Consider the following 12806-nt stretch of genomic DNA (forward strand, 5'->3'; position numbering starts at 1 on the left):
GGTTTTGACATTTTTATTTTACACATTTATATAAAGGTAGTATTACCTGTTGTATCGATTTATCTCAGTTCCTCCTGAAAAGTGTTTGTTAATATCCTCTGTGACAGATTCTGCTGATGAAATGTGGTCAGCTATTGCACCAAGCATCAAGTAAGACAACCTAAAATGAAGTTGGGCGAACACAGCTAACTCTTGAATCTTAATAAGGCGCATTCTGAATATTCATGTGAGGCTGAATATTAGATGTAATGCTGTCAAAAGAGATGTGCAAAGTGAGAGAAAATACCTGAATTCATCTATGCAATATATAATGACACAATACACTATGTGTGTCATCATTTGCAAATGATCTAATGCAATCTAATGCAAATCTAATGCACATTACAGCATTTCTCCAATGAGATAAAACATGCTCTTTTATTCAGCCGAATGTAAATCCACCTCTATAGTATAGGAGTATTTGCATGAAGCGTATCAGTAATACATTACCGCTGTGAGTTTGTTAATACTTACATCAGCTAAATGTGCGGAGATAAATGACCCGTCAAAGAAAAGCTCTCCAGTTCCCCTCTTATGGTTCTGACAGCATAGATGCTTTGTGTTCTTTAGTGACTCATCCTTAAGAAAAGCATTACATGGTACAAGTCCCCAAAATCTCTCGCTCATAGAGTCAGAGATCAGTTATGGTGGTTATTAGCCTTGTTGTTGTATCAGAAGGGTTCTCATTCATGTGACAGTGGATTTGCATGCCACACATTTGTAAGGTTATTGGTGTAAAAAAGCCCAAATACACAAACACTTTGGTTCCAGATTGTAGCTGTCCATCAGTGAGAAAATCAATCATTATTCATTAGACATGGATTGAGTCCAATAGCACACAGTGTTTTCCGGGGCTGTTTGAGGTTTATTATGGAGTGTGTTCACTTGGCTCTGTGGGATATTACATGTTTACCGGGAGAGCCACATCAAGTTAAGTGATTTTACCACTTGGGAATGAGAGTGAGAACATTATTACCATGTGTTATTTCTACATTCACACTCATGTTCACACCAACAAACAGGCATGCATACATACTTGCTTTCTTTTCTTTTCTCCTCTTTCTTTCTTATTTCTGTCTTTCTTTCTTTCTTTCTTTCTTTCTTTCTTTCTGTCTTTCTTTCAGTCTTTCTTTCTTGTTTGTCTTTTTTCTGTTTTTTCTGTCTTTCTTTCTGTCTTTCTTTCATGTTTTCTTTCATGTTTTCTTTCTGTCTTTCATGTTTTTCTTTCTTTCTTTCTTTCTTTCTTTCTTTCTTTCTTTCTTTCTTTCTCTCTTGCTTTCTTTCTTTTTTCTATTTTTACTGTCTGTCTGTCTTTCTTTCTTTTTGTCTGTCTTTCTTTCATGTCTTTCTTTCACGTCTTTCTTTCTTTCATGTCTTTCTGTCTTTCGGAATTTCTTTCTGTCTTTCTTTCTTTCTTTCTTTCTTTCTTTCTTTCTTTCTTTCAGTCTTTCTTTCTTTTTTGTCTTTTTTCTGTTTTTTTCTGTCTTTCTTTCTGTCTTTCTTTCATGTCTTTCTTTCTTTCATGTCTTTCTGTCTTTCGGTATTTCTTTCTGTCTTTTCTGTCTTTCTTTCTTTCAGTTTATCTTTTTTCTTTCTTTCTTTCTTTCTTTCTTACAGTCAGTCTGTCTGTCTTTCTTTCTGTCTTTTTCTCTCTTTCTGTCTTTTTTATGCTTTCTGTCTTTTTTCTGTCTTTCTTTCTCTCTGTCTTTTTTCTTCTTTCATGTATTTCTCTCTTTCAGTATTTCTTTCTGACTTTCTTTTTTCTGTCTTTTTTCTTTCTTACTGTCTGTCTGTCTGTCTGTTTGTCTTTCTTTCTGACTTTCTTTGTGTCTTTTTTGGTCTTTCTGTCTTTTTTTCATGCTTTCTGTCTTCTTTCTCTCTTTCTTTCTTTCTTTCTTTCTTTCTTTCATGTCTTTTTCAATTTCAGTATCTGTCTTTCTTTCTTCTTTCATGTCTTTCTTTCTTTCATGTATTTCCCTCTTTCAGTATTTCTTTCTGTCTTTTCTGTCTTTCTTTTTTCTGTCTTTTTTCTTTCTTTCTCACTGTCTGTCTGTCTTTCTTTCTGACTTTCTTTCTGTCTTTTTCTGTCTTTCTGTCTTTTTTCATGCTTTCTGTCTTCTTTATTTCTTTCGTTTTTTTCTGTTTTTCTTCTTTCTGTCTTTCGTTCTCTCTGTCTTTCTTTTTACAAAGTCTTTCTTTCTGCCTTTCTGTTTTTTCTCTTTCTTTCTTTCAATCTTTCTGTCTTTCTTTTAATCTGTCTTTCTTTCATTCTGTCTTTTTTCTTCCTTTCTCTTTTCTAACCCTTTTAATTTAATTTTTTATCCGTCTTTCTTTTTTCTTTTCCATCCCTCGCTGTCTATTTCAGTTTTTTTACAACTTCAAGAATGCTGCGTTGCATTCTTTCTTTTTTTTCTTTCTTTCTTTTTCCTTTCTTTCTTTCTTTCTGAAGCACAGTCACTGTCACCTGTCACACTGGATACTAATTGACATCACGGTGATGTCAGAGGCTTGTGTCTCAGCCCGTCTTTGTCAGGACATGGCTTGTTGTTTAATAGCTTCTGGTACTTTACCACAATAGAGATTTGATCAGTCTTCTTGCTTTTCTTCCTGGGTTTTCCTTTGCTCGGAGAGAAGAACCTTAAAGTTTAGACTTGTGAAGCTACAGCAGCAGCTTGTGAAGAATCTGTACACAAATACATTGAACCAGCAGGCGTCGAAAACGAGTAACAGAGCTCTGAAGTACCCTGTTCAGCTTGTCAGTATAATTTAAAATCATAGTTATCAGCAATAATGTGGTCTGTATTACGTTATAGGAATAGTTCATCTGAAAATGAAAATTCTGTCATTACTTTTCCCCATGTTGTTCCAAAACAGTATTGCTTGCTTCCTTCCACAGAAACAAATGAGACAACTGTTGAAATACATTAAGAGTATAATGATATAAAATGTATGCTGATTGTATAGGTAAAGTTATCTGGTTTGGGGTAAAATTAGAAGAATAGGGAAATCTGAGATCATTCTATTACATTGTTGAGATCTCTTGTGAAGAAACTCTACTGGAGATATATATGAGATTTCCAGGTCTTGTGCACCATCTAAAATTTTTGTCTTACAGATCATTTTTGTATTATACATTTCTCCATGCTGCCTAGTGTCATGATCCTGTCTAGGTCACAGTTTTCTAGTCATCGTGATAGGATCATGGCAGCCCCATGTTTTGTGTGAGAGCACTGGCTTTGTTTTTCCTAGCCATGTGCTTTTTTGTCTCGTCTCCTGACCCCGCCCTCTTGTTTCCTCGTTAATTTTCCCATTATTGTTTGATTCATGTCACCTGTTACCCTCTTGATTTCCTTCCCTATTTAATGCCCTTGTGTTTGCTGTCCTGTGCTCGATCGTCTGTTTATGTGGAGTTTGTATTGTTCCTGTTTAGTCCTAATAGCCAAGTCTAGTTGTTTAGTGTTTGCTCTTGTAATTAACCATGGTTTTACTACTAGTGATGGGCAGTCCGTCTCTTTCCATTGGTTCGGCTCTTTCGGCTCAAGCTCCGGCTCTACATTTTAGTGATGGCAGTCTGGCTCTTTTCATAGATTTGGCTCTTCTGGCTCGGCTCCCTTTGAAGAGCCGGCTCCCCTGCATGCGTCTGAAGATTCGGCTCTGCTCGTTCGCTACAAAGAATCAGCTCTTAGAGCCGGCGTTCGCGAACGACCCATCACTATTTACTACAGTTAAAACCAAAAAACTATGGTTACTGTAGTAAAACCATGGTAACCACAAAATAACCATGGTTTTGACAACCATGGTTTTCAAAAACCATAGTTAAACCATGGTTAGTTTAGGAAAACCATGGTTTTGCTGATAGTAATCAATACACCAAAAAACCATGGTTACTACACTTTTACCACAATAAAACCATGGTTAATTTTTGTAAGGGCTAGCTCATTGTTTACAGTTTAGTCTAGTTTTGCCTTGTTAGTGTTGTGTTTTTGTATTATCTGCACTGAAAAAAATACTTTGCTGCCTTAAAATATTTTGTTGAATCAACTTGGATTTACAAGTCATTTCAACTTACTATTATTTATCTTGACTAGAGATGAGTTGTTATAACTACAGGTGAGTTGTTATAACTTATAAAATTAAGTTGACTTTTCTCAACTATATTTTATAAGTTGTGACAACTCATCTCTGTGGACATGACTTCTAAATCTGAGTTGGTTTAAAAAAATTCATTTTTTACAGTGTGTTAATGTTGTTTTGCCCCCTCATGGGTTTTTGTTTTCCTTGTTTTTATTAAAGTCATCAGTGTTTTTTCCATCTCTGTCTGCGTTTGGGTTCCTTGCCAGCAAATCCTGACACCTAGTGCACTTTAAAGAAGCCAGTTGGGTAAATTACCCCAATAAATGTTTATATTTGACCCAACAAAGGGTTAAAACAACCCAGAATTTTGGGTTAGGTTATATTACAACCCAATGGGCTGGGTTTGTCCCTTTTTGACCCAACACTGAGTTGAAATTAACCCAGTATTTAAGCCTCAAACATGTAGGGTCATTAGATTAATAAAAAACAATCCCTGAAGATCCTTCATGCGAAACAAAGAGGCAGTTCTTTATGATGAGGTCTGTTTGTCCTCGAGCAATGTTGTTGACATGATGTAAGAGACCCTTATGCACATTCATTCTTCCGTAATAAACAATTTCTTTGTAGCCTTTAACGTCCTGAAAAAACTCATATAATTTGTTGTTAAGCAACAGTTAACCAAAAATGATTCCTTCATGTCATTTTAAATCCTTACTGTGGTACACAAAGAGATCTTCAAAAATCAACTTAGTATTATGTGACTCATGCATTGTATTCAAACTGATGATTTTGTGGGGTGAAGAACCGATCGAAAAGTAGTTATACACTTATAATCTTCCTCTCCAGTGATCTCATAACACAAAACCGAATAAGTCTGATTCGTGGTGTCAGATTTATTTAAAGATTTATTGTGGTTTCTCATTGGTCTCGATTATTCAGATCTTTGGTTAAGCCTGTCATTTCACTAGTTTGCATGTGTTTTCAGTATTCAGTATACTTGGCTTGCTGTCCTCAAACGAAGCTCTGAACCTGAGACTTCAGAGAGAGCCAACCAGAGGCAAGGACTCAAGCCCCAAGTTCAACCCCTGGCAACGGAACTGCATGGAGGAAGAATGAGCAATAAAGGAGAAGATAGGGAGAAGGGGGGATGCCTTAAGACTTGCAGCTGGGCACAAAGGCATTATATAAGCCTTATATATACGCCATTAATGATGACTGGCAGGCTGCATATTTAGGCTCCTCCTTAACTTACAGTATGTTTACAGTCCTTGACACAAGAAGGATGGACGTAACTTTTAATAAAGTTGCCAAAATAATCAAAAAGTTATTGTACAGCTGGATAAGCACATCTGCTAAATGAGTCGATATATATACATTATAAAATAGCAGCATGAGATGGGAAGACAGAGGGCATGGTTTGGAAGTTGCGGGAACAGTTTATAACTCTTTTTTTACAATATTTTTTACACCTCAGACCCAAAACCGGGTTTGAAGGCGTCATGGTGCCCAACATTAACTTTCAGGTTACACTTTATTTTGATAGTCCACTTTAGACATTCTACTAACTATAAATAACTTTGCAACTACATGTCAACTAACTTTCAATAATTTGCAACTATACGTCAACTAACTGTCATTAGAGTATTAGTAGACTGTAAGGGTTGGGGTTAGGGAAGAGGTTTGGGTTAGTGGAATAAGTTGACATGCACATGCAAAGATACTTCTAGACAGTTGAATGTCTGTTGAGATATCATCGCAATCAAGTGTTAGTAGATATTAAGCAGACAGTTTACTAATTATCTAAAGATTGGTAGTTGATAAGTAGTTGCAAAGTTTCTTATAATCAGTAAAATGTCTAAAGTGGACTATCAAAATAAAGTGTTACCAACTTTCAATTACAGAAAGTACATAGGAAACAACGCTCAGACCATCAAAGGTTGCATTACACATCTGGTGCTTTGGGGGTGCACTTAATCTCTATAGCGTGCAGAAGGAAGCGTCGGAGGTTTAATTAAAAATGAAATTTCATTTCGAAACTTCTCTTGAATTAACATAGACACTCTTGATTAAATCCTGCATATAAACAACCCAGTTACAGAGAATGAGACATAGCAACCTTAATAACCTAAGAAATCATGCTTTTTAATGCAGTTTTATTTTAATACTATTAAAGGAAGAGTCCACATGGTTATTAAACATCCTCTCTTTATTAACTCACCTTCATGCATTTCTATGGTGCTTTCAGCACATTGAAAGTTCATGGTGACTAAGCTCCAATAATTTCAATGCATTTTTTGGTTCATATGACTCACAGTACATCCAAAGTGCCCTAAAGACATGACCTTACTCAGTCAATATTAAAGATATCAATGATATAGCATCAGGCATCAGCTGCACAATGAGCGTGTCACATCTGAGGGGTAAGCAGTTCAGAGAACGGCCCTGTGATATCTGCACATAATGCTGTATGTTTGATGTAATGAAGTGTGCAGAGATGCATAACAGCTGTTGGGACTCACTGACAGCACAGCAGTTCATCACAGTTGAAAGCTGCTATATACTGCCCCCTACAGATCAACCTTTTTAAAGAAACAAAAACATTTCAGCAGATGATTTATTCATTACATTTTTAGTCTTTTGGGTAACTTAAAGGGGTGTTCATAAGACTCACATGACTCCTTGCATTTTAGGAAGGATTGTTTCTGTGAACCTATAAATCCATTCTAGAGGTGGGAGGTGATACAAGAAACACCCAAAAATTCTCGGGCCAGCATCATATCTCCAAATTTCAGTCAAAACCGTTCTTTTTCATCATAAACAATCTGAAAACAGGGCTTTAAGTGTAAAATACCAAACTTGTCCTTTAACAGACTTGACCAGGTTAAATAGTAAAGTAGTTTTATCTTGGGCTAAAAGTTGACACAAGCAACGTGCAATGCGGATTGTTTCATCAGTGTGTGTGCAGATGCAGTCGAATAACCCAACACATCACATCACTGATTTAACCGAATAACCTTCAGGGTTTAAAGTGCTGATGAAGATCAGAAACGATGGCTCAATTCTACACTCTCATCAGAGTTTTTGCTTGATAATGTCAGCTATGAAGGAGTGGGAAGCAGGCCACCGGGCAGAAGGTCACTGCTGTCTGCATGCTACTTCTGTGACGTTTCATTGATGTGTACAACTCGCCTGCCCTTAAGCAAACCACACATTTCTGCTCCAGATATGCGGCTTATGTTGCATTCTGACCTCTTTTTCTTCAGCCTGCATGCATGTCTTTGTACAGATTAAAGACTAGTGCAAAGAATTTCAATGCAAACCTTTGTGTCTTATTCACTTTCCACCCAGAATTCAGTTTGACCAGGTGCATTACAGAGTGCTGTTGTTTACACAAAGATGGATGGGATGAAAATTGTGTTTAGCTTTAATTTGTATACACATTAATGCAATCTTTCGATTTGTCCAATACGTGACAATGACACGTAAACAGAAATTTGTGATACGGTCACAAAAAACGCGGAAATTCGTGACAGTATCACAAATAAAAATAAAAAATGTATGTGACTAAAGGTACGTAATTTAAGACTGGGTAAGTCGGGCTTACATTGGGCGTTTCTGGCTTAAAAGACGTCAACCTGATTTTCATATCCAACTGAAACTGGACATATTCCCGACATTAGAGCTTGAAGTCAGACCGACATTGGGTTATGACGTCAACCCTGTTTAATTTTCCAGAACATCTGGCAGACGATGTTTTTTTTTATTTCAACCCGACGTTACAGCTTGATGTTAGTCTGACATTGGGTTTTACCGTCAACCCATCGTTACAGCTTGACGTCAGTCCAACATTGGTTTTTGACATCAGTCCGACATTTGGTTTTGATGTCAGGCCGACGTTGATTTTTGACGTCAACCCAATGTTACTTCTGGACATCAGTCCGACGTGAGTTTCTGAAATCTGTTTGATGGTTGTTTTTGATGTCAGGCCAAAGTTGGTTTTTGACGTCAACCAATTTTTACAGCTTGACATAAGTCCGATATTGGTTTTTGACATCAGTCCAACGTTTGTTTTTGATGTCAGGCTGAGGTTGGTTTTTGACGTCAACCAATTTTTACAGCTTAATGTCAGTCAGACGTTTTTTTTATATCAGGCGACGTTGGTGTTTGACGTCAACCCAATGTTACATCTGGACATCAGTCCGACGTTGGTTTTTTGCATCAGTCCAACGTGGGTTTCTGAAATCCATTGGACGTTTGTTTTTGATGTCAGGCCGAAGTTGGTTTTTGATGTCAACCAATTGTTACAGCTTGTCATAAGTCCGACAATGGTTTTTGACATCAGTCCAACGTTTGTTTTTGATGTCAGGCTGAGGTTGGTTAATGACGTCAACCAATTTTTACAGCTTAATGTCAGTCAGACGTTTTTTTTATGTCAGGCCGACGTTGGTTTTTGACATCAACCCAATGTTACATCTGGACATCAGTCCGATGTTGGTTTTTTACATCAGTCCAATGTGGGTTTCTGAAATTCGTTCGACGTTTGTTTTTGATGTCAGGCCGAAGTTGGTTTTTGACGTCAACCAATTTTTACAGCTAGATGTCAGTCAGACGTTTTGTTTATATCAGGCGACGTTGGTGTTTGACGTCAACCCAATGTTACATCTGGACATCAGTCCGACGTTGGTTTTTTGCATCAGTCCAACGTGGGTTTCTGAAATCCATTGGACGTTTGTTTCTGATGTCAGGCCGAAGTTGGTTTTTGATGTCAACCAATTGTTACAGCTTGTCATAAGTCCGACAATGGTTTTTGACATCAGTCCAACGTTTGTTTTTGATGTCAGGCTGAGGTTGGTTAATGACGTCAACCAATTTTTACAGCTTAATGTCAGTCAGACGTTTTTTTTTATGTCAGGCCGACGTTGGTTTTTAACATCAACCCAATGTTACATCTGGACATCAGTCCGATGTTGGTTTTTTACATCAGTCCAATGTGGGTTTCTGAAATTCGTTCGACGTTTGTTTTTGATGTCAGGCCAACGTTGGTTTTTGACGTCAAACTTACGTTACATCTAGAGGTCAATCCAATGTAGGTTTTTGACTTAAACATGAAGTTACAGCTTGACGTCAGTCCGACATTGGTTTTTGACCTCCACCCGACGTTGCAACTTGAAATCAGGCCAACGTTGGATTTGTCCTGTATGCAATGGTTGTTCCATTAACAACTGCAACATGGAAATTGAGTTCAATACTAATTTCTAGGCATGTTCACGCTATTACTCGATTTGCATAAGTTATTTAAATCGGGTGCTAAAGCGATAACACAGACAACACATGCAAAAATATCTCCAGACGTGATACATCGGGAATTTAACCCTTAGCATTTTCATCACCAAACGTGTCACAATATCCTGTGAAAAAAAATGTGTTGTTTGTTCACTAGTGGTGTTCTATGTCTTTAATAACATTATATGCTTGCCATGCTCTTGTTTGAGTTCAGCTTCCATCCTAAGTTCATAATGTGTGGCCTAATAAATAAAAAAAACACCTATTGTTCCTTCTACATCTCCCCAGAATAAACAAACTGGCAAAAGGTCACTCTTCTGCTGATGTCACTAATAGCGATCCCATTAAAGACTGACTGTTATTGGTGTTCTTTGTTCACTGATTGTGTGCCAGATTCAAAAATCAGAGACAGACAATAAAGCGCATACAGTACATAACCATAGCAAAAAAGACATGCTGTAAGTAGCGTGAAATGTAAGGCTTGAGTCACTTATTAGCTGTCATATTAAAGCTAAACATGACCCTCCGAGGGTCACGTTTTCTTGTAAATGAGCGGGGTTTTTTTCAGGCTCCCTATGTTTAGGTTCAGTAATTTTAGTTATTGTCCCTTTAGTCATTTCACTCGTATTTCACTGTAAAACCCCTTAAGTGCACGCAGAACTATTAAAAAGGTAAAAGTCTAAAAAAGCCAGTCAATATTCTAATATATTCTGTAAATCCCCTTGGGTAAAAAACTGTTCATCCATTTTTTTTCTGCGCACTTAGAGGACTTTGCTGAATAGCCTACAGCCTCAGTAAAGGATGGATTTGGTGCATTTGAAGCAAATATTATTTTTTGAAAGCTCTGATGTATTTTTCTCTCTGTTTACAAGCTCCAAGTCATTCTGCCTTTGTGTCACTGCAGATAACAAACCGAAATATTTTGTGCATGACTGCATGATTTACCTGCATTTATCATTTTATTCATCAAATTATTCATTTAACGATTAAGACTGCTGTAATATTATGCGCAACCGAGTGTTTTCCTCACAGACACACATTCATAGAACAAACACAGATTTATATACATGTGGGTGTGCGTGTGTACGGGCTTTACTGTGGTGGGGGTAAGACAATTCTAAGGGACCACAGCGCACTACTGGGCCCCCAAACAGGGACAGAGCCAGACATTGTAGACATTGGGGGCTTAGCCCAAATCTAGGGGTTTCAAAGCATGGTCCCTTGCTAATATTTTTAATCCATTTACGTCAGCTTTACAAAGTAGAATTTTTTATCCTATTACTTTTTTTATCCTATTTTATCCTATTTTTGGATAAGAGAAGCTAAAATGTCATTGTCAAAATTTGATATGTTACAGTTTCAAAATGATAATACCGAGACACAGCAGGGTTTTTTTTATTATCATTCTGAACCTGTAACATAACAAATTTTGACAATGACACTTTAACTTATCCAAAAATAGGCAAAATATGTTTGCTGTAGGCTAATCCAGTAACTATAAAGCTAAATAAGCAAGAATAACAATTTTGACTTCACTAGCAGAACAATTACTCACCTGTTTATGGAAGCATTCTCTCTCTTTCTCTTCTGCCTGTGATCTCTCTCCACCCGTCTCCCTCCCTATTTGCACTAACAATTATCACACATAAGGATATTTTAATGTAAGAGATTGAGGATTCAAATTTTAAAACTGTCTATCAATGTATTTCTGAGGTGAAATCATTGAGAATTTCATATGGAAAAAACCGTAAGCTGCCTAAGTAACTATTCTCACCTTCTTACTTCTGACGTCTTAAAAAAATAAATCGTACATCCATCTAAAAAAAACGGATATGTGCAATGAGCAAGTTTTTTTTTTTTTAGTCTTAATTCACTGTAATTAAATGCACTTTAAAATATAACGTTACCAACGACAGGGTGCAGCAGAGCAGGCAGACTAGATCAGAGCGCTAACATTAGCTGTTAGCCATGCAGATAATATATCAGTTGACGCTATTTAACAGTATTTATATAACATAACTATAAATATACACTTACAGTAATAACGAAGGCACTGTAATAATTAAGACACTTTGAAAATGCTTTTACTGTGGGGAGATTCAAGCCATTTCTCAATATGCGTTCTTGTCTGTACTTGTGTTCTTGTGGACTTGTGAATTGTAATCAGTCGCGGCCCAAGTACTGTTCCAATTCAAAGTTCGCATCAAGCCCAAGTTCACATAAAATCCCCGGATGTGTTCTTGATCCGCCCATTTTATCGAGTATGCATCAGAGGAGACTTGTGTGGACTTATGACAGCGAAGTTTCCCAGAATGCATTTCCCGTCAGGAGTTCGTTCTTCCGAGTCTGAACTTGCAAGTTCGAACTACGAAGGACACAAGTCCGAGTTCGGTGTACTTGGTTTTGAGAAACGGCTTCAGAATATTATTTGCCTTCAACTCGCATCTCTCATTCGTTTTCACTGGAGTGGGGGTCCGGAGAGTTTAAAGCTGAATGCAGCCACCTAGTGTACTGGAGGAATTCATTTTACATATCTGAAAAGATTTGGGGCTTTTGACAAAACATTCTGGGCTTGATCCCTGCGCTGCTATCAGATGCCACATTTGTGAATGTGAAATCTCTTTGGTTCTTTTCCCACTTGCATTCATTCCAACAAATAAGAAAAGAAATTCAAAATTGACCCATTATTTTTATCCCTATTGTGCAGTATTTATTTCTTCATTAAATTTAATGGCCATTTGTTTCATCTGATAATGCAAATGATTGAGTTGCAGACCACAGAGACAGAGAAATAGACACATGATGTGTGATTGTTATCTGGAAAGAAGGCCTGAGACTTCAGACAGAGCTTTCATTGAACTCTTTTAACCCTTCCACGTTCCTGCTGTCAAGCAAAAATGACATTTATAAACTGAATTTGGACTCTCCCCACTATAGTTTACTGTCACATGTAAAGCCCCAAAACTAAAAAACCCTAAAAGAAGTTTATTTGACTCATCTGGTTTTTTCAAGTATTGTAAAGCCATTCAGTTGTGTCGTGTGGGGAACTTAATAGAAATCAAAATGTAAATGGTTATGCACTGATGATTTTCCAACCCAGTGAACTTACAAACCACTGCAGATGAAAGTGTAAACCAGTCATCTGAAAATCTCAAAATGTATCATTATTTTAATGACATATTCGTTCATTTTTTTTTCTTTTCAATTAATTGGTTTATCAATAATTGGATTAAATTATTTGTTTCTGGTTCCGGTTCAACCCACCAATCCAGTCACGATCTACACTAAAGCGGAGGATTATAAGCTAGTACTACAAGTCATACTACATGACTTATGAAAAATTTGCTTCAATTATGTACTACAATATTCCCAAACAGTAACACAGAGCTTGATGTCATCTTGCAGTGCAG

The sequence above is a fragment of the Paramisgurnus dabryanus genome, chromosome 10 (assembly GCF_030506205.2).
Source record: "Paramisgurnus dabryanus chromosome 10, PD_genome_1.1, whole genome shotgun sequence".
Taxonomy (NCBI): domain Eukaryota; kingdom Metazoa; phylum Chordata; class Actinopteri; order Cypriniformes; family Cobitidae; genus Paramisgurnus; species Paramisgurnus dabryanus.